Genomic DNA, 23,447 nt, shown 5'->3' with positions numbered 1-23,447 from the left:
AGATGATTTGTCTACATCAAGGTTTGACTCTGCCACTCCTAGCCATATCGGATATTCAGGATCTGCGGGTCTCACAAGAACAAGATCCCCTTTTCTTACATCAATTTGAGGCCTAAAGGCCTCTTGTGGACTTGCACTTTGAGGACCAACATAGTGATCATTCAATTCTTCATATCCTTGAAACTCATCTCTGTCTTCCTCTATCTCTTGCATTCCAGATTCTGTAAGCATAATGCAAGGGAACCAATTGTAGCATTGTGATATGAAGGATAGACCATTAAGTGATAAGTGACCAAACATTCCATGACCATGTCCATGTGTTATCATACCTATTAATGATACTTGCAATTGATATGCATTCGCATAATCTTTTTAGTTCACACGCAACCTAGGTATTGCTGTCTTTTTTTGATCCATTTTATCATGTATAATGCATAAATACTTATCCTTTTGCAATTGGGAGAACTTACGCCAAGTGTAGTACACATTCCTACAACTTTGTTGTTGCAACATGTGAATTTGACGTTCATCCTTCAAACGTGCAATCATCTCATCATCCTTTGTTGACTCCAATTGAGACTTTATCCGACTACACACAACACATTTGGAGAACTCACTTGTTTTTGACAATGTCACATTAGCAAACTCTGTATTCCAAATCCTATTGAATGTCGTGCTAGACATTGGCTTGAGACTCATAGTGTCAAGTGTTTTATTGACATCATATAAAATGTCTACTTGCTTGTACGTGTTTGGTATTGCAAGCAAAGTTTCCCTAGTACCATCTTCCATGGTTCTACTCTTATGTGGCATTCTCTCCAAGTTTTCATCAACAAAAGAGTGCATCAATCCCCTTACCATTTCTGTATGGTCTCTTCCTTTTCTCATGACACCATCATTACCATGCACTGAGCGTATAACCCCATTCTCAAAATGTTAACGGTAACGATAAAATGAAGTTTTTGGAATGCCATGAATTTTGTACCAAGCTCAACTGCAAACCTCACTACCATTAAAAGAAAACACATAGCATGTCTTTGTAGTTGTTTTGTTCTCACGCCATGCAGTCAACATTGTATCATACACATAGTTTGTTCTATTTTGCAAACTCTGTCCCCAAAATTCATTGCGCATAGCCATGACCTTATCTCAATTGGCATATTGACAACACCTTTTGGAACAACAATCTATGGTTGAAACAAGCTAGACAGATGCTAGAGATTCTTGATTGGATCTCTTAGAAGCTTTCACTGACATTTTTGGCTTCCTATTTACAAAGAAATATTTATTCTTTTTTGAAATAGGCTCTACCAAATAAGATGATTCAATGCATGTGTCTTGTAACGCATGCATAGCATGTAGATCCTCATAGCATAACAATTATTTTCCATCCATAGTTGTCACTCTCTTGATAGGCCAACAAACTAGATTAATGCTGCATACACTAGCCTCTGCAGAAATAGTAGCCTCATCTGCATAGGATGTTTCGATACCAATACCAATGTTATCTTCACCTAGGTCACCAAAGTTTACAGAGTCAAACGGACACACGTACATGACAACCCCTTCGGCTACTACATGTGTTTTGATTTCATCCCAAAGTTTAACCCTCTTATCCTTCCAAACCTCTCTGTATCTCATTCCATTACATTGTGCATCCAATGCTCCTTCTGCTTTGTCAGCCTCATGCATAGAAGCCCCTTTGTACTGCATCTCATTTATATGTTGCAACAACCCACTACTCCATTTCACAATACTATGAAAAGCATCTCCCACTGTCAATGCATCCATTGTTGGAAAAGGGATGAGTGCTTTATTTTCAAAACACAAATCAATTGACACCGACACATTGCCTTCCCCAATAAGCATGCTAGAACAATATGCACTTGGATTTATTTCAAATACAGTCCCAATGTCAACCTTTTGTGTCGCTACAAACATGCACACTCTATCACCATGATTGAAATTAGCCATACCTGCAAGAAGATTGCAAGAATAATTGTTAAACAGACCGCTTGCAGAGTATATTGATTTAGGTAGCATAAAGCATAACAAGTATGTATGTGGGTGTTTCATGAGAAGCACCCTGTGGCGTGAAGGTCATAGGGTTCCCTCTATGATACTAAGAATCTCTTTGTGCTCTATGCTCTATCGTCTATGCTCTATGATCTATATTGACTTACTATGGCCCCTAGACCACAAGGGGCCATCATTGTTTCCAAAAAACCCTCATTATTTTGCTATGGCCCCAGGGCCATAGCTCTCTATGACGGTATAAAACATATTTGCTCTATATTATCTCCCTAAGACCTGAAGGCCATAGGGTTGTCCTCAAGATCACCTCACGGAGTTTCATATCAAGTATATATACATCCTATGGCCCTAAGGCCATAGGGAGTTTCATGTCAAGTATATATACATCTTATGGCACCCCATGACCCTAGGGCCATAAGATCTCCAAATGAAACATACGGCAATGTATGCCCTTGAGCTTATACATTGCAACCCCATGAACCTAGGGCCATAGGATCGGGATATGAAACATACAACAATGTATGGCCCTTGAGCTTATACATTGCAACCCCATGACCCTAGGGCTATAGGATTTCCAAATGGAACATAGGGCAACGTATGGCCCTTGAGCTTATACATTGACACCCTATGGCCCTAGGGCCACAAGACTTAAAAACATACAAAAAGACAACCTATGGCCCTAAGACCAAGGGTGTGAGCATTGACACCCTATGGCTCTAGGGCCACAAGACTTCAAAACATACAAAAAGACAACCTATGGCCCTAAGCCCAAGGGTGTGAGCATTGACACCCTATGGCCCTAGGGCCACAAGACTTCAAAACATACAAAAAGACAACCTATGGCCACGATGTCAAAGGTGGCCAAGATATCAATGCAGCCCCATGGCCCTAGGGCCATAGGATCTCTCTATGGAACATGTGGCACCCTATGGCCCTTGAGCTTATACATTGCCACCCCATGACCCTAGGGACATAGGATTTCCAAATGGAACATAGGCAATGTATGGCCCTTGAGCTTATACATTGCCACCCTATGGCCCTAGGGCCACAAGATCTCACAACATACAATAAGAGAACCTAAGGCCCCTAAGCTCAAGGGTGCGGGTTCAAGGGTGGCCAAGATATCAATGCAGCCCTATTGGCCCTAGGGCCATAGGATCTCTATATGGGACATGTGGCACCCCATGACCCTAGGGCCATAGGATTTCCAAATGGAACGTAGGCAATGTATGGCCCTTGAGCTTATACATTGCCACCCCATTACCCTAGGGCCATATTATTTCTGAATGGAACATAGGCAATGTATGTCCCTTGAGCTTATACATTGCCACCCTATGGCCCTAGGGCCACAAGATCTCACAACATACAATAAGAGAACTTAAGGCCCCTAAGCTCAAGGGTGCGGGTTCAAGGGTGGCCAAGATATCAATGCAGCCCCATGGCCCTAGGGCCATAGGATCTCTATATGGGACATCTGTTACCCCATGACCCTAGGGCCATAGGATTTCCAAATGGAACATAGGCAATGTATGGCCCTTGAGCTTATACATTGCCACCCCATTACCCTAGGGCCATAGGATTTCCGAATGGAACATAGGCAATGTATGGCCATTGAGCTTATACATTGCCACCCCATGGCCCTAGGGCCGTAGAATCTCCATATGGGACATGTGGCACCCTATGGCCCTTGAGCTTACATATTGCCACCCCATGACCCTAGGGCTGTAGGATCTCCAACTACAAAGTAGGGCAACGTATGGCTCTTGAGCTTATACATTGTCGTGGACCTAGGCCATAGGATCTCCAACTGAAACATAGGGCTATGTATTGGAGCTTATCTATTGTCGCCCCTAAACCCTAGGGCCATAGGATTTCCAAATGGAATATAGGGAAACTTCACATTGCCACAGTAGGGCCACAAGGATCTCACAAGATAGAAGAAGAAAACCCTAAGACATAGGATTTTCAGATGGAACTGAGTGCACGCTTTGATGCTTGACCTCCAACATTGCCGTCCTATGGTGTGAGCCCAGGGGTGGCTGAGGTGTCTTCATAATAATTTTGGCCATTCAAGGGATATCCGCAAGTGGCATAAATTAAAAAAATAATTTAAAAATAATTAATTTTGTTTTTAATGCTACGACAAACTTTGTCATAATGGGTTTTCAAATACACTTATTGATATCGGATAAAAAAATAGCGCACAATTTTTGGGATAATTTTTTTAAAATTTAGCTATTTTTAGTGTATTTTTTACTATGTAGATTTTGATTCTGAAGTCAAATTTTGCTTCATGGGTGTCGTTCCACTCGTACTACAAAGATATGGATATTGACAAAGCCTTGCACCAACCCTTTTTTTTTTTTGACTGAAAAGCTCTTTCAATTTCGGAGCCAACGAGCTATGTCTCATTTTCGCACAAAGCCTAGAACTCTAGTAATCTCGACTGCAAACCCGTAAGAACAACCCCTACATTCAAAATTCAAATTTGGAATATCTAACCTAACCTAACTAACCTTATCTCTCTCTTTCTCTCTCTACCACAATTTTTTCCGCGTTGTCGCTCTCTTTCTCTCTCTCGTTTCTTGCTCGAAACCTACACAGAAGCCTGCACATAGCTTGTCTTTCTCTCTCTCTCTCTCTCTCTCTCTCTCTCTCTCTCTCTCTCTCTCTCTCTCTCCCTCTCTCTCTCTCTCCCTACGTATACAGTTCTACGCCATCATTGCGACGCGCACACAGATCTACGCGAAGCCATCGCCACAAACTTCAACAGAAGGACTGTTGTCACGACCTCCCAAACATAGATCTGTAAACATCATCGTCGCGGCCTCAACACACCTAAGTTACTGCTTGTTACTACTGTAGCCAGTTTTCATCAAACACAGATTTACTCCGAGGTAACCTGTAGAAACCCTAATCTTTTTGCTTAATTTAGTTTTAACTGTTCTTAATCTAATTATGTTTTAGCAGTGTTGTGAATCACCTCTCTCTAGAACAATAAACAAAAATCATTAATTACATCTCTAAAACTATAAAACTGTAGACTGTAGAACTATAAAACATAAAAATCTCTAATTAGAGATCTAAAACTGTAATACAGAATACTCTAATTAGAGACCTAAAAATATAAAACAGAAGACACTAATTAGGGACCTAAATTTGTAAAACGAAAAACTCTTATTAGGGACCTAAATCTGTAAAAGAGAAAACTCCTCATAAGTGACCTAATACTGTAAAATTGTAAAACTCTAACTGCAAAAATCTCTAATTACAACAAAAAATTATAAACCTGCAAATGCAAAAGACAATAACTACAAAAAATGCTGAAACTATAGATACCTATAATTGGGTTGTGGGGAGTTGGGCACACGTTGTAAGAGGACGAGTAGAGCACGTTGTTGTATGAGAATGGATTAGGGTTCAATTGCGGGAGGATGGGAAAAAAAAAGAGGCAAGAAGGTGGGAAAGAAAGTGTACACTATATGTGCTTGTAAGATATGGTGTAATATAGTTTCTTTAAATTCATTTGTAGTCACTAAAATAAAACTAGACATTGAATCTTTAGAAGGGCAGGCAGGGTGTGGCTACATAGGGTTTCACCTCATACTAAAGAGTAACATATGGCCCTAAGGCACCCTATGACCATAAGGCCATAGGGTGGTCTCACATTGTACTATAGGGTGACCAATGTCCCATCTGGCCATAGGGTGACAATGTACAATCTCAAGGGTCATAGGGTTCCCTATGTTCCTATTGAAGATCCTATGGCCATAGGGCCATAGGATCTCCAAAACATATATATGGCACTATGGCCATAGGATCACATGGTGCTCTATGTCCGATCTAGAGACCTTGTGGCCCAAGGGCCTTAGGGTGGCAATGTACAATCTCAAGGGCCATAGGGTTCCCTATGTTCCTTTTGGAGATAGGGTGGCACTAGGGCCATAGAATCTCCAAAAGAAACATTAATAACCTAGGGCCATAGGATCAAAGGGTGACCTATTGGAGACCTTGTGGCCCAAGGGCCATAGTGTGGGAATGTAGAATCTCAAGGGCCATAGGGCTCCCTATGTTCCTTTTGGAGATCCTATGGTCCTCGAGCCATAGGATATCCAAAATGAACATATGGCCCTACGGACATAGGATCACAGGGTTCCCTATGTTCCTTTTGGAGATCCTATGGTCCTCGGGCCATAGGATCTCCAAAAGGAACATAGGGCCCTACGGACATAGGATCACAGGGTGTCCTATGTCCCATCAAGAGACACTGTGGCCCAAGGGCCATAGGATGGCAATGTACAATCTCAAGGGCCATATGGTTACCTATGTTCCTTCTGAAGATCCTATGGCCCTAGTGCCATAAAATCTCCAAAAGGAACATAAGGAACCTATGGCCATAGGATCAAAAGGTGCCCTATGTTCCATCTTGAGACCTTGTGGCCCAAGGGCCATGGGGTGTATTTGTACAATCTCAAGGACCATAGGGTTCCATATGTTTTTTTTGGAGATCCTATGGCCCTATATCCATAGGATCACAGGGTGCCCTACGTCCCATCTAGAGACCTTGTGGCCCAAGGGCCATAGGGTGACAACCTACAATCTGAAGGGCCATAGGATTCCCTATGTTCCCTAGGGTCACAAGGTGCTCTACGTTCCATCTGAAGACCCTATGGCCCAAGTTCCATGGGGTGGCAATGTACAATCGCAAGGGCCATATGATTCCCTATGTTCCTTTTGGAGATCCTATGGCCCTAGATCCCTAGGTGCATGGGGCTACCATGGTGCCCGTTAATATGCACCATGGTGTACCCTATGTACGTAGGCCACCCTCGGGGCCTTTGATGCCCTCTGTCCCATCTAAAGACCTTGTGGTCCAAGGTCCATAGGGTGACAATCTACAATCTCAAGGGCCATAGGATTCGCTATGTTCCCTAGGGTCACAAGGTGCCCTACTTTCTATCTGAAACAATGAGGGCACCTTGTGGCCTTCGGGCCATAGGATCTCTATGTAGAGCATAGAGCAAAGAGTTTAGATGGCTTCTTACTACCATAGAGGGAATCCTATGGCCTTCAGGCCACAGGGTGTCAATATAGAGATAACAGAGGTTCTTACTAGCATAGAGGGGACCCTATGGCCTTCAGCCCACAAGGTCTCCTCAATATAGAGAAAATAGTGTGTTTTACTGGCATAGAGATCACCCTTTGGACCTGGGTCCATAGGTTGCCAAAAAACTATCATGAATGGTTTCTTTAAAACATACAGGGCACCTTGTGTCCTTAGGGTCATAAGATGTGTAGATCATAGAGAGGTTCTTACTAGAATACAGGGGACTCTATGGCCTGAAGGCCACAGGCTCCCAATATGGAGCATAGATCGGTTCTTACTAGCATAGAGAAACCAAATAGTGCTTGGGGCCATAGGATGTCAATTTAGAGCATAGAGCATAGAGTAAAGAGCATAGAAAGCTTCTTACTACCATAGAGGGAACCCTATGGCCTTCAGGCCACAGGGTGTCAATATAGAGATAATAGAGATTCTTACTAGCATAGAGGGGACCCTATGGCCTTCAGTCCACAAGGTCTCCTGAATATAGAGAAAATAGTGTTTTTTACTGGCGTAGAGAGCACCCTATGGACCTGGGTCCATAGGTTGCCAAAAAACTGTCATGAATGGTTTCTTTAAGATGTGTAGAGCATAGAGAGGTTCTTACAAGAATACAGGGGACTCTATGGCTTGAAGGCCACAGGCTCCCAATATGGAGCGTAGATCGGTTCTTACTAGCATAGAGAGACCAAATAGTGCTTTATACATGGGGCCTTGAGGTGTCAAAACGATGAGGGTTTTTTCAAAACAATGAGGGCACCTTGTGGCCTTGAGGCCATAGGATGTCAATTTAGAGCATAGAGAGCTTCTTACTACCATAGAGGGGACCCTATGGCCTTCATCCCACAAGGTCTCATCAATATAGAGCAATAGTGTTTTTTACTGGCATATAAAGCACCCTATGGCCCTGGGTCCATAGGTTGCCAAAAAAACCCTCATGAAGGGTCTCTTTAAAACATACAAGGCACCTTGTGCCCTTAGGGTCATAAGATGTGTAGAGCATAGAGAGGTTCTTACTAGCATACATAGAACCCTATGGCCTGAACGCCATAGGGTCCCAATATAGAGCACAGATCGGTTCTTGCTAGCATAGAGAGACCAAATAGTGCTTTATACTTGGGAGCATAATGTGCCAAAACAATGAGGGTTTTTACAAAACTATGAGGGCACCTTATGGCCTTGGGGCCATAGGATGTCAATATAGAGCATAGATCATAGAGAGCTTCTTACTATCATAGAGGGAACCCTATGGCCTTCAGACCACAGGGTGTCAACATAGAGAAAACATAGGTTCTTACTAGCATAGAGGGGACCCTATGGCCTTCAGCCCACAAGGTCTCCTCAATGGCATAGAAAGAATCCTATGGCCCTGGGTCCATAGGTTGCCAAAAAACCCTCATGAAGGGTTTCTTCAAAACATATAGGGTGTGTAGAGCATAGAGAGTTACTTACTAGCATAGGGGGGACCCTATGGCCTTCAGGCCATAGGGTGCCAATATAGAGCATAGATTGGTTCTTACTAACATAGAGAGACCAAATAGTGCTTTATACATGGGGCCATAGAATGTCAATATAGAGCATATAGCATAGAATATAGAGAGCTTCTTACTAGCATACAAGGAACCCTATGGACTTCAGGCCACAGGGTGTCAACATAGAGAAGATAGAGGTTCTCACTAGCATAGGGGGGAACCTATGGCCTTCAGCCCACAAAGTCTCCAGGATATAGAGCAAATAGTGTTTTTACTAGCATAGAGATCACCTTATGGCCCTGGGTCCATAGGTTGCCAAAAAACCATCATGAAGGGTTTCTTCAAAACATAGAGGACACCTTGTGCCCTTGGGGTCATAGTATGTGTAGAGCATAGAGAGGTTCTTACTAACATACAGGGGACCCTATGGCCTGAATATAGAGAATAGATCGGTTCTTACTAGCACAGAGCAGACCCTATGGTCTTCAGGACAAAGGGTGCCAATATAGAACAAAGAACAGTTCTTATTAGCATAGAGAGACCAAATACTGCTTTATACATGGGGCCATAGGGTACCAAAACAATGAAGGTTGTTCAATGGCATAGAGAGCACCCTATGGCCCTGGGTCCATAGGTTGCCAAAAAACCCTCCTGAAGGGTTTCTTCAAAACATAGAGGTCAACTTGTGGCCTTGGGGTCATCGGATGTGTAGAGCATAGAGAGGTTCTTACTATGCCAATATAGAGCATAGATCGGTTCTTACTAGCAAAGATCGGACCCTATGATGGTCTTCAGGCCAAAGGGTGCCAATATAGAGCATGGAGAGGCTCTTACTAGAATATAGGGGACCATATGGCTTTCAAGTCACATGGTGCCAATATAGAGCAAATAGTGTTTTTACTAGCATATAGAACATCCTGACCTAGGGGGATTGGTTGTCAAAAATCCATCATAGAAGGGTTCCTATGGCCTTCAGCCCACAAGGTCTTCTCAATATAGAGCGATAGTATTTTTCATTGGCATACAGAGCACCCTTGGGGCCCTTGAGGCCAACCCTATGGCCTTCAGGCCTTAGGGAGCTAATATAGAGCATGGTGTTTTATATCGGCATAGAGAGCTATGGCCCTAGGGCCATAGAAAAACAATGAGGTGTTTTTGGAAACGATGAGGGCACCTTGTGGTCTTGGGGCCATAGGAAGTCAATATAGATCATAGAGCATAGAGCACAAAGAGATTCTTAGTAGCATAGAGGGAACCCTATGACCTTCAGGCCACAGGGTGCCATTATAGAGTAAACAGAGGTTCTTACTAGCATAGAGGGGACCCTATGGACTTCATCCCACAAGGTCTCCTCAATATAGAGAAAATAGTGGTCTTTACTTGCATGGAGAGCACCATATGGCCCTGGGGTCATAGGTTACCAGAAAACCCTCATGAAGTGTTTCTTTAAAACATTGTGGCCACCTTGTGGCCTTGGGGCATAGAGAGGTTCTTACTAGCATGCAGGGGACCCTATGGCCTTCAGGCCACAAATTTCCATTTGGTGTTTGTGTAGAGGCTCTAAAGGGGTATTTAGGCCATTCAAGGGATACTTATTTGAGGGTCCTCTAATGTCATAAGGGAACATGTGATCACACTACCATAGAGTGGCCTAGGTACACTTGTAGAACCATTTTGTTGGCACCCTTTGGACCTAGGACCACATGGTTTAGCATAGAGGTGACTCTATGGCCCTAGGTCCATATGGATGTAATAATATCCATCTTTTCTAAATATATGTCATTCTTTTCACAGAAAATGTCTCAGAAGAGAAAGTCAAAGTCAGTTGATGCAATAGGCTCAACACCAAGTTCTTGGTATCTAGATTTTCACTTACCAAATGGTGGAAGTGATGAGAAAGTCCACTTGTTCTTTCAAGATAAAGAGAAATTGCCCTTCAAGGACTGTGGTATTGTCAAGGAGATAAAGAAAGATTGTTCAGATCTTGAAATGTCTCCATGCCTTGGAGTAAAACTACTCAATGGTGTCTCCTACTTGTTGGAGCCTATGGCCTTTGCTCAAAATTGGTGAAGGTTGATTATGAAGGAGTGACAATGACAAAAGCAGGGTGGATAGAGCTTCAAGATGACACTCCAAGTGAACTTTATAGACTTATATATTGAGGGCTTTAAGAAAGTCAATCAATATTTAGGTAAAATGCGCAACACAAAGAAGAATAAGAAGTGAAAGAATGAAGACACAGGTACAACAAATCAATCTAAGACGCTCAAGGAGAGTTAGACTCCCTCACTTGGAGAAAATAGTGGAAATGTGGCCGAAGAAATCTTTCAGCTATACCCTTATAGACTCAAGAAGCAGGAGATTCTAGTGGACTTGCAACCCTAATAGTTGGAACCCCCTCAGTGGCAGTGGTTGTGGACTTAGCATCCTTAGCTGTGTTGGACTCTATTATACAGCCCAAAGAAAAAGATCTTGATAAAGAAGTTTCCAAAACTTCTAAGAGTGGGCTAGATGGATTCGTCGAAATTGACCACTATTTTAAATTTGGTGTACAATTTACCCAATTGATCCCAGTTGAGCAATGCAACCTTGCACCAGAAGGCTATAGATGTAGACCATTGTCAGATGTAGATGTGAAATATCTCTTGAAGCAATTTGCAGGGAACTCTAGGCCAGTCTCCAGTGCAGCAAACTTGATGCGGTATAACCCAATTACAAAAATGCCTTTACAAACAACTGAAGTGCATGGAGACAAGCTATCAACATACCACTACTGGATTCTAGCTGATCAGCATTCCATCATAGCGGCTAGAGATTTTTTGCGTAACAACAACACTAAGTATGCTTTGAGAAAAGAGTTCTACAAGTTTAGAACTGCAAGGATAGTGGTAGACGCTCCGAAAGAGGTTGTTGTTCGAATTTCCAAAATGGAGAACATGGAGAGAATAACAGCAATGAAACACCAGCCTTATGTGGAGGTCTTGAAGCATGGCCGTAGTCAATGGATTTCATATTCTAAACCAACAAAACCCAAGGCAGGTGTTCCTGTCGGTCATCCAAGTCGAGTAGGTTGGGATGTAAGTTCCACTTCCCTATGCTTGTTTTGTTACAAATATTTCTTGAAATAAAGTTAATTTTCTTTTCTTTATTTTGAAGGCCTTTGTAAATGTGGCGAACATCGTGTTCAACCATAAATAATTTGCCAACAAAGAAGCACACATGGTCATGTACGATGATGAAATTTATGATCAGTGGATACACATCTTGGAGAAGCATTAGACATCAACTGCTCGTGGGTGACAACCAAGCATAACAGCCTTTAGATGCCTAGCTGGTTTAGAAGATAATGATGTCAAGCTACTACAACAAGAGCTTGCAGATGAGAAGATCTGCTTAGTGAAGCAACCACGTCAACAAGCGGGCATTCTCGACCTCACTGCACGTGCAACGGTCTTAAAGAAGACCAGGGTTTTTGAGCCTCAAATGTTGATGGCATTTAAAGAGATAGATCCATCAGCAATAGCAGTTACTTCATGGGATAAATGTAAGTCTCATTATAACATTACAGATGAGATTTACAAATCTCTCTTCACGAGTTGTACGCAATGGCTGAATCTCCTACTACAAAAAGGAAAGGAGAAAGAGCCAATCCTGAGATCACTAGGGGATATGTGCAGTGGATCATTGCACAAAAGAATGGAACTTCTAGTTTGCAATTCATTTTACCATGGACAATCAAGTTTGTTGGAAAGAATTTGGAAGGCATTGAGTTTCTCTGCAGTGAGAATAGCTCTAAAATTCGTGTTGGTGTTTGCATCATAGACACAACACACAAAAGTCTTACATCTACTGGTTGGAGTGCTACCCAATTTGGTAAAGTAATTGATGGAGTATGTGGGATAGCACATCAAGCATCAGAGTTTTTAATTGCTGGCTTAGTCAAGTATCAGCATGCTGCTTCCCTAGAGAAGGCAATTTCTGAAAAAGCTAAATGGTATGAAATGCACGTTCTACCTTTGAGCTCCTTAATGGGATCAGAGACCATCCAAACATGTGCTCTTCACGAAGTAGTTTTTGGGGTTTGGGCATTTTTCAGTCAAGGAGAGCAGTACACCAACTACTCTAGTGTTAAAGAGTCATTGTTGGAGCCAATGCATACTCTCTGCATCAATGACGACGAGTATGATGCTGTGACCACGGACAAATCCTTTTTGTACGTCGCGCAATCAAATGAATATGTTTCAAAGAAGATGATCAAGTGATAGACATCTTCTCATTAGGCTATGGGACTAAAGAGGCACTACAACAACAGAGAAAGGTGATATCAGTTTCATGTAGTAGTAGTGATCAAATGACGCAATTGGAATCTCTTTGCCATTCCATAGTAGTAGTGATCAAATGACGCAATTGGAATCTCTTTGCCATTCCATAGTGGAAGAAGACCTTGATCTTAGAAGGTGGACATGTGTGGATAGCATAGAGAAAGTCAATGCAAAGGATTCAGAGGAAGAAGAAATTGAAGAACCATTGGATGCAAGTGCTGAGGCCATTCTAGAAAGTCTACAGGAAACAGGTTAAGCTAGCCACCCATGATATTACATTACTGATATTTAGATTACTATTGTTGTCATTTTATTTTATTTGTCCCATGTCAAATCTGCCCATGATGTTAAAACATTGATGTTTGGCTCGTTATTGTTCTCAATTTATTTTCTTTGAAAAAATGTGAACTTGTGAGTTTGAGTTTTTCCACAATAAATGAATTAGACTTAAGTGTATGATATTATATGGACATGTTTTGGTAAATAGAGTTCTACATTTATATATGGTCATAAGATATATATTATGTAATACTTTAAAGTTAATTGATCATATGAGGTTTGGGAAGAATACACTATGACTTGAGGATCATAGAGTTCTGTGTAGACATGACACCCTATGGCCCTAGGGCCATAGAATCCCCCAAAAGAAAATGGGATACCCAACAACCTTACAGATGTAGGGTGATTACATCGAGTCTCTAAAAGGGCACATAAGCATCTGGGTTACTCTATAGCCTTAGGCCCATAGGGTGTCAACATAGAATCCCCCAAAATAATTTGGCTACCCTACAATCTTACGGATATAGGGTGATTACATAGAGTCTTTAAAAGGGCACATAAGCATTTGGGCTAGTCTACAGCCTTAAGGCCATAGGGTGTCAACACAGCTATCCTACAATCTTATGTATATAGAGAGATTACATAAAGTCTCTAAACGGGCACATGAGTATTTGGGCTATTCTAGAAGGAAATATAAGTTATCCAAGAGCATTTGGGATACCCTAAGTACTTAGGGCCATAGGGTGGTGACATAGAATCTCCACAGGGGCACTTAAATCACCCTATGGATGCAAATCACCTAGCTCTTATGGACACATCTTATAAACCATCACATGACACCCTATGGCCTTTAGACCATAGGTTGGTTATTCTAGGTCACCTAAAGACTCTTTAAGTGTTTCAAGAACATTTTTCGTTGGCCTTATATCTTGTGTCCATATACATTAGGGACATATATTTCTTATCTTGTGATTAAGGTTTAATATTCTATTGAGAATGAAATAAGCTAGAAAAAACTAAAAAGTATTTAGTTCTCAAAATTCCAAAATGAGAGTTTGAACAATTGATGTATGATCATTTTTTGTTGGGTGTAAGTTCTTCTATTGTGAATTGAGGGTGTAAGCATTTGAAATAATTATCTTTGTATTGCAACTAACTAGATTAAACATATTTGCTTTGAAATAATTATCTTTGTATTGCAGCTAACTAGATTAAACATATATTCAACATTTGTTGTAAATGCCAATTATTTGCTTAGATAGTAGTATAAATGGTTATTGAAGCATTTGTCCTTTGGATTATGTGAAGATATAGTTCTTTGATTGTAACAAGATTTTTTTCAAAGATATAAAGTGCGAGTATTTTGTTCCAAACTATGATTTTGTTTCTATTCTAGATGATGCAGAGAATTGGAATTTATATCTTGAATTTTTTTCAATAGAGAGAAGCTAGGACTAGTATAATTTTTGAGCTTGTCATGTAGCAATCGGAACATTGTATCAAGGTTTATTGCAAAGAAATGATTGTATAATGTATAACCATTGTTTAAGTTTGTAAATTGGAAGTAGAAGGCAATGCAAGTTCCAAAACATGTGTAATGCCATAAGGAGAATCCAGCACAAATACTTTTTCCCCTCAGGATTTGTAAATCAAAGTGCATGGTGAGCCGGACCTTCCATCCACCAACAGATCAATGCATTTGTGAATTAAAGTACTTGAAATTTTGATTTAAATGTTTGAATGTTATGATGATATTTGAAGGCAAAGACCCCTTCAACTGTGTGGTAAAGCAACAAATGTATGATGTATGATAATGATTCAATTTTGTATATCGTGTTGCATATTTATCGCATTTTTTAGCTTACACAATTTGCTAGCATAGAGGACACCCTATGGACCTAGGACCATAGGATGCCATCATATCCCATGTACACTTTCTCTTTTACCATAGAGGAAATCTTATGGATCTAGGGTCATAAGACACCAACATAGTGTATAAATGGCTTCTTATAAGTATACACGTAAACATAGTGCATAGAGGGAATTTTACTAGCATAAAGACCTCCCTATGGCCTTGGGACCAAAGGGTGCCAACATAGAGCATAGAGGGCTTTTTATTAGAACCTTGTTGCCCTTGGGACGCCATAGTGCCAATAAAGTGGTTTTTGTATATATAGTAGAGAATTCTCACACACATGATACCTTCGTCACTATCTAACCCTTGGACCATATGATAGTAGCATAGAGGACACCCTATAGCCCTAGGATTTCCTTCTATCCCTAGGGCCATACACTGCCAAAATATAGTATACATGGTTTCTTCATAGAGCAAACCTTTTAGTCCTACACTATAGAGTGGAAACCTAGACCATATAATGTATCCTACTAGCATAGAAGGCACCCTATGACCCTGAGGCCAAAGAGTACCAATTTAGGGCATAAAGGGTCTCTTCCTAAGTTGAAGGGCACTTTGTGGCCCTAGGGAGCACCCTATGGCCCCAGAGCCATAGGGTGTCAACATAGTCAAATGGGGTGTAAACTTAGAGCATAGAGGGTTTCTTACTATCATGGAGGACACCCTGTGTCCTTGGTGCCATAGCGTGCAAACATATAGCATGGAGGGTTTCTTGCTACCATAGAGAGCACCCTATGTCCTTGGGGCCATATGATTCCAACAAAGAGCATAAACGGTTTTTTGATAGCATAGAGGATAACTTATTTTCCTCGGGCCATATGATACAAAAATAAAAGAGTCTTAACAAGCGAACCTAGGCTACTAAATCACCATGGGGCCATAAGGTGTTCTATGTGGGGAATGCTCCTAAAGGGTTCCTTGGCTATCCTATGACCTTTGGGCCATAGGCTACCAACATAGAGTTTAGATGGTTTCTTACGAACATCGAGCTCACCTTGTGGCCTACGGTCTTTAGATTCTAATATAGAGTTTCAATGGTTTCATACAAGGCGTAAGGGCACCCTATGGCCTTGGGGCCATAGAGTGTCAATGTAGAGCGTAGAGGTTTCCTTTCTAGCATAGAGGGCACCATGTGGCGTAGGAGCCATTCGATGCACCCTATGGCCCGGGGGTTGTAGGTTGCCAATGTAGACAAGGTTTCTTAGTAGCATTATAAGGGGTACCTTGTGGCCCTCAAATCTCCATAGGGTGCCAACATAGGGCGTAGAGGGTTTTTCGTACTAGCATAGAGGACATCCTATGGCCTTGGGGCCATAGGGTTTCAATATTGAGCATAGAGGATTTCTTACTAGCATAGAGGCTACCTTGTGGCCCTAGGTCCATAGGGTGCAATCATAGAGAATAGATGATTTCTTACTATCATACAGGGTACCTTGTGGCCCTAGGTCCATGGGTGCAAACATAGAGCATAGAGGATGTGTTACTAGCACATAGGGAACCCTATGGCCCAAAGGCCATAGAGTGACAACATGTAGCATAGAGGGTTTCTTACTAGCATAAGAGGTAGACCTTGTGGCCCTCGGGTCATAGGGTGCCAACATAAAGCATATATGGTTTCTTACTAGTGCTCATAGAGGGCATCTTGTGGCCCTATGACAACCCATGACTTTAGGGCCATAGGGTGACACATAAATAAAGTACCATATGTCTTTGAAGCCATATATCTATTTATATATTGAGACCTTCCAACTATCCTAACCCTATGGCCTTGAGGCCATAAACAGACATCTTTTGGATTATCTTAAAGTCACAGAGATATCTACAAAGAGAACTGTATGGCCTGAAGACCATAAGAAACTTAGTCAAGGAAATCATCCAATGCAAGAAGATCATGGCAATAGAAAATGAGACTTCTGCTATAGAGCTTAAAGGAATAAATGTTTCTCCAAGTATACTTCTAGGCGCCACCATCATGGACAAAGAACTAATGTAGCTAGATAAAGATTAGGAATCTGTAGACAATAAGGAGCATAAAAATAAATTCATTGTAGATGTGTTGTCAGTTAGTAAATTTGCTATTTGCGATTAGTTTTTTCTAAGAGTGTGAAAAAAAAGAGTTATCAAAATGTAGATACTTTGGAATCTAAAATTAGGTGTTCTTTAAACTTGCAGTCCTTCAACAAGATATTGCAACTGACAATGTTTTACTCGAGATTGTTGGTATAGAGGATGCTAATGCCATTGACCCTACTAAGAAAGATTCTATCAATCTCCATGTGAACCAAAGAGTTTCTGACGAAGATGACAAGAATCGTCAAGTCTTTGAAGGTCAACTGCTACAACGGTTGGAGATAAATTTAAAGAGTAATCCAATGGAAGAAGACAGTGAAAGTTCCAGAACATGTGCAAGGGAAGAAGGAGAATCTATTGAAAATATTCTAGTAGCCCAAGAGTTGGGAATTGGATTGCATGACACCACAATGGAAGTAGAAGGTTTTTTTTTTCTTCTTTTTTGTGAAAAGCTCTTTCAATTTCGGAGTATTAACTTACACATTTTGCTAGCATAGAGGACACCCTATGGCCCTAGGACCATAGGATGCCATCATATCCCATGTACAATTTCTCTTTTACCATAGAGGACATCTTATGGATCTAGGGTCATAGGGTGCCAACATAGTGAATAAATGGCTTCTTATAAGTATACACATAAACATAGTGCATAGAGGGAATTTTACTAGCATAAAGATCGCCCTACGGCCTTGGGGCCATAGGATGCCAACATAAAGCATAGAGGGCTTTTTATTAGCACCTTGTTACCCTTGGGACACACATGATACCTTGGTCACTATCTGACCCTTGGACCATATGATAGTAGCATAGAGGACACCCTATAGCCCTAGGGTTTCCTTCTATCCCTAGGGCCATACACTGCCAACATATAGTATACATGGTTTCTTCATAGAGCAAACCTTTTAGCCCTACGCAATAGAGTGAAAACCTAGACCATATAATGTATCCTACTAGCATAGAAGGCACCCTATGACCCTAAGGACAAAGAGTACAATTTAGGGCATTAAGGGTCTCTTCCTAGGTTGAAGGGCACCTTGTGGCCCTAGGGAGCACCCTATGGCCCCAGGGCCATAAGGTGTCAACATAGTCGAATTGGGTGTAAACTTAGAGCATAAAGGGTTTCTTACTATCATGGAGGACACCCTGTGTCCTTGGTGCCATAGGGTGCAAACATGTAGCATGGAGGGTTTCTTGCTAGCATAGAGAGCACCCTATGGGCTCCCTATGGACTTGGGGCCATATGATTCCAAGAAAGAGCATAAACGGTTTTTTGATAGCATAGAGGATAGCTTATTGCACTGGGGCCATATGATACAAAAATAAAAGAGTATTAAGAAGGGCACCTAGGCCACTAAATCACCATGGGTCCATAAGGTGGTCTTTGAGAGGAATGCTCCTCAAGGGTTCCTTGGCTATCCTATGGCCTTTGGCTACCAACATAGAGTTTAGATGGTTTCTTACTAACATAGAGCTCACCTTGTGTCCTACGGTCTTTAGATGCTAATATAGAGTTTCAATGGTTCCATACTAGGCGTAAGGGGCGCCCTATGACCTTGGAGCCATAGAGTGTCAATGTAGAGCGCAAAGGTTTCCTTTCTAGCATAGAGGGCACCATGTGGCCTAGGAGCCATTTGATGCACCCTATGGCCGGAGGGCTGTAGGTTGCCAATGTAGACCATAGAGGTTTTCTTTCTAGCATAGAGGGAACCTTGTCGCCTAGGGGCTATTTGGTGCTCCCCTAGAGCATACAAGGTTTCTTAGTAGCATTATAAAGGGTACCTTGTGGCCCTCAAGTCTCCATAGGGTGCCAACATAGAGCGTAGAGGGTTTTTCTTACTAGCATAGAGGACATACTATGGCCTTGGGGCCATAGGGTTTCAATATTGAGCATAGAGGATTTCTTACTAGCATAGAGGCTACCTTGTGGCCCTAGGTCCATAGGGTGCAAACATAGAGAATAGAGGATTTCTTACTATCATAGAGGGTACCTTGTGGCCCTAGGTCCATAGTGTGCAAACATAGAGCATAGAGGATTTGTTACTAGCACATAGGGCACCCTATGGCCCAAACGCCATAGAGTGATAACATGTAGCATAAAGGGTTTCTTACTAGCATAAAAGGCAGGCCTTGTGGCCCTCGGGTCATAGGGTGCCAACATAAAGCATATATGGTTTCTTACTAGTGCTCATAGAGGGCATCTTGTGGCCCTATGACAACCTGGCATTAGGGCCATAGGGTGACACATAAATAAAGTACCATATGGATTTGAAGCTATATATCTATTTATATGTTGAGACCTCCCAACAATCCTAACCCTATGGCCTTGAGGCCATAAACAGACATATTTTGGATTGTCTTAAAGTCATAGAGATATCTACAAAGAGAACCGTATGGCCTGAAGGCCATAAGAAACTTAGTCAAGGAAATCATCCAATGCAAGAAGATCATGGCAATAGAAAATGACACTTCTGCTATAGAGCTTAAAGGCATAAATGTTTCTCCAAGTATACTTCTAGGCGCCACCATCATGGACAAAGAACTAATGTAGCTAGATAAAGATTAGGAATCTGTAGACAATAAGGAGCATAAAAATAAATTCATTGTAGATGTGTTGTCAGTTAGTAAATTTGCTATTTGCGATTAGTTTTTTCTAAGAGTGTGAAAAAAAAGAGTTATCAAAATGTAGATACTTTGGAATCTAAAATTAGGTGTTCTTTAAACTTGCAGTCCTTCAACAAGATATTGCAACTGACAATGTTTTACTCGAGATTGTTGGTATAGAGGATGCTAATGCCATTGACCCTACTGAGAAAGATTCTATCAATCTCCATGTGAACCAAAGAGTTTCTGACAAAGATGACAAGAATCTACAAGTCTTTGAAGGTCAAGTGCTACAACGACTGGAGATAAATTTAAAGAGTAATCCAATGGAAGAAGACAGTGAAAGTTCCAGAACATGTGCAAGGGAAGAAGAAGAATCCAATGAAAATATTCTAGCAGCCCAAGAGTTGGGAATTGGATTGCATGACACCACAATGGAAGTAGAAGGCAATGGAAGTTCTAGAACATGTGCAACGCAAGAAGGAGAATCCAACACAATTATTTTAGCACCCCAAGATTTGGAAATCGAAGTGCATGGTGAGTCAGACCTTCCATCCACCAACAAACCAATGTTGACTATAATAGTGAGCTTGTGTAGATTGTTCCTGAGGAGATGCTAGCAAATGTCCAAGAAAATGAAGAGCTTAAAGTTTGGACATGAGCATATTGTTCTTTGTCCAGGATGCATTGAGTTTTTAAAGGCTCTATTTAGGAATTTCAATGTAGGGATATGGTCAGCTGCTAATGACATGCATGTTGTGGACATCATCAAGATTTTAGAAAAGGAAGCTAAAGAAAAATTTCCATTCTTTATGATCTGGGGGCAAAGCCAATGTCAACCATGCATAGAATCAAGGATCACTCGCGTAGATAGTCCAGGAGTAGAAGCACTTTTCAAACCGTTGGCTATTGCATCATCAAAATTTGGGCTTGATGCAAGAAGATTGCTTCTTGTAGATGATGAACCATTAAAGGGATGTGTGAATCTTGCATTTAATTGTATTTTTCCACCATCATTTAATGTTTATGATGAGGAGGATAATATCCTCCTTGGGGAGCTGCTACCATATATCAAAGCTCTCAATCATGTTAATGACATTCGCACAGTTATAGGGTATCATTTATATGGACAAGCACCCATTGCTCAAGGTCATGAGCTTTATAACCATATACACAAGGTTGTTGCAGAGTGGGAGGAGAGAAATGTAATTTTTCTAGAAAAAACCTACTCCACGGGAAGGCTACCATAAGTTTCTCGTCCTCTTCACGATGAGAAAGTTACAACATCTAGCACTAGTGGAATGTCCACTCGAAGTCAAGACAAGAAGCTTTCAGCACGTGATCGAGAAAAGTTAAGGGTCTTAAAGAATATCAAATCATTATCAGACTTGAAAGGTACAGAAGCAATCATGCTTGCCCAAAAATTGGGATACAAGGAGCATGTGATCAAAGTACATGAAGCCAGGAATTATATAAAGCATCTAAAAATTCAGTATGATCTCAAATAGCCCTATATCAAGAAATGATGGAGCAATGTTTTGTAACATTTTGTCATTTACAAAGATCTTTATGTACTCAGAGACTTTGTTAGAGTGATTAGGGTTTCAAGATATATGAAGATGTAAATGATTAATAGTTTTTTAAATTGTCTTCTGAGTTTCATGTGCCAAATGCTCTTTTTTTAAAAAGATTTTATAGTTGTTTGCTTTGAAATTTGAGTTCACTGTGCCATCAAGGACAATCTACATGCTCATAAGGTCAAATCTCACCCTATATGTCCTTGGGGGAATTTCACTCTATGGTCTCAACACCCTATGAATCTAAGGCCATAGGGTCATAGTTTAGCATGTGTTCTTGCATAGGACTTACTAAGTGTAACCACAAATTAGCACCCTATCTCCCTAAGGTCTTCAACACACTTAAGATCTCTATATTAACGTTTTTTTAAATCATTTCAGGGCTTCTAAGAAAAAATGTTTTGCTATTAGATTATCACAAAATAGAGAAGCTCCCTTTCATATTACATCAAATATCACATTCAAACCAAGAGCAATGGTTTCATTATCTACCAACATCTTTCAAACAGGACAAAAGAACGCTTATCTTGGATTTAGAGGGTGTGCTTCTTGCAACATTGAGCTTCAATCAAGGCCAACTTGGACCAAGTACATGTGCATTGTAGAAGATAACAATGAGGTGTATGCGGTGCGTCCAGATGCATAGTATTTCTTAAGATTTTTCTTTGAGTTCTTTGAGGTTTGGATTTGGAGCTGCCATCGTTTACAAAAAGCTAAACACATAATCAAGTCCCGTTTTCCTACACAAAGTCACAAATTCAAGATGATTATGGATAACTGGTGCTGCCAAAATTCAAATTTCATGATCGGTTACAAAAGAGCCTATCACAAAAATCTTTCGACCATATGGAAGCTATTTGATTATTTAGATGGGAGCAACACTATAATATTTGATGATAGTCCATATCGAGTGATGTGGAATATGCAAGGAACTTATATGATTTTTCCAAAGTTTTGGAACCAACCTACTCAATTTCTTCAACGTTTTTTAAAATATGAAATTGTTCCATGGTTATGTGGATGGTTGTATGCTAAAGACAAGAGAGACTAAACCATAAAAAAATTTGTAATGTTCCATCCTGATCCTGAGACTCACTATGTAATGCAATGTTATATGTCTCAAAGGACTCAAAATCTCAAGAAAAGGAGGCCATTTTAAGTGTACTAGTTAAGTATTCTAAATAGCATCTACCAAGTATTTGGCAAAGTGTACTTTTCAAAATTTAAACTTGATGGAATGTTGTGGGATATCTTGAAACATCTTTAAGCTGTTTTTTTAATGAAGTGCATCCTATTGTCAGGAGAATTCTCTCATCCAAGTTCTTTGGTTTCATTGTTTGATGCTTCTATGGTATTGTTAACTTTTTCTTCTTATTAATTGTCTTTATTAAGTGATCCAAACAATCAAAATTTCTTGACATTTGGTAGTGTTAAAAAACGGTGTTTTTTGTCCTCAATCTTGGAGATTAAGGGCCATAGGATACTCTATAGTATTGTTTAGATTTTTTAATTGTTTGTGAACATAGATCATAGAGGGTTTTTCTCACTACCATAGAGGATATCCTATGGCTTTGGGGCCACATGGTCTCAATATTGAGCGTAGAGGATTTCTTACTAGCATAGAGTGTACCTTGTGGCCCTAGGTCCATAGGGTGCAAACACAGAGTATAGAGGATTTCTTACTAGCACAGAGGGCACGCTATGTTCTAAGGCCATATGGTGACAACATATAGCATAAAGGGTTTCTAACTAGCATACGAGGCACACCTTGTGCACCTGGGGACATAGTGTGCCAACATAGAGCATAGAAGGGTTTCTTATTGGCATAAACAACATCTTGTGGCCCTAAGACAACCTACAGCCTTAGAGACATAGGGTGGCACATAAATAAAGTCCCATATGGCTTTGAAGGACTGGACCTCTTTATACGTTGGGACCAGCTAACAATCCTAACCCTATGGCCTTGAGGTCATAAAGAGACATATTAAAGTCATAGACATGTCTACAAAGAGCACCATATGGCCTTAAGGCCATAGGTGCAATAGATGGCATCTCATGGTCTTATAGCCATAG

This window comes from Adiantum capillus-veneris, chromosome 13 (genome assembly GCF_014529385.1).
Source record: "Adiantum capillus-veneris isolate H3 chromosome 13, ASM1452938v2, whole genome shotgun sequence".
NCBI classification, from domain to species: Eukaryota; Viridiplantae; Streptophyta; class Polypodiopsida; order Polypodiales; family Pteridaceae; genus Adiantum; species Adiantum capillus-veneris.
This window is presented reverse-complemented; position numbering follows the sequence as displayed.